Raw genomic sequence first — 546 nt, forward strand, 5'->3', positions numbered from 1 at the left:
GAAAACTGGGAATTCCATTTTATAACAAGCTGCACCACAGCAGAAGAAGAGAAATCAATAACGGCCAAAGATCATTTCTCTATGTAGTCATTGGTATGCCACGTCTGTATTGTTCTATATAGAGCTCTGTTCTTCTGTCTGCTTCTTTAAAACCTTTGTGCGTGAAGGCCAGAGATGTGGCTCCAGCAGACCCAGTGCCAAGCAGTAAGCTTGGTTTTGCAATTCCCTCATACTTCTCCTAACCTCCATGCTATTGTGAAATTTTCCAAGCAAACCCATTTTAGTGTTAGTTTCAGCAGCATATATATTAAAATTGGACCAATACAGAGACAACTAGCACTGTCCTCTGCTCAGGTGACACAAAAATTCATAAAGCATTTCAAGTTTATAAAAGAAAAATGTTTTTATTAAGTAGTTGTACAAAGGGGGTTATCATTCAACAAATCAGTTTTTAAGTAGAATGCATCAAGGTCAACTCTTTTATCATCCTCCCTCATCCCTCTGTCCAAACTCTCCCCTCAGTTTTCCTAGTTTCACTGGATATAT

General features: G+C 38.5%; 1 non-coding gene across 1 annotated transcript; it reads left to right on the forward strand.

Moving 5' to 3' along the window:
* Positions 1–283: 283 nt before the first annotated feature.
* Positions 284–389, forward strand: LOC150049610 (U6 spliceosomal RNA). Its single transcript, XR_016538927.1, has one exon. It is a non-coding gene; the product is annotated as a U6 spliceosomal RNA (small nuclear RNA).
* Positions 390–546: the final 157 nt, after the last annotated feature.

Source organism: Megascapheus bottae, chromosome 19 (assembly GCF_031878675.1).
Source record: "Megascapheus bottae isolate mThoBot1 chromosome 19, mThoBot2.hap1, whole genome shotgun sequence".
Lineage (NCBI taxonomy): Eukaryota > Metazoa > Chordata > Mammalia > Rodentia > Geomyidae > Megascapheus > Megascapheus bottae.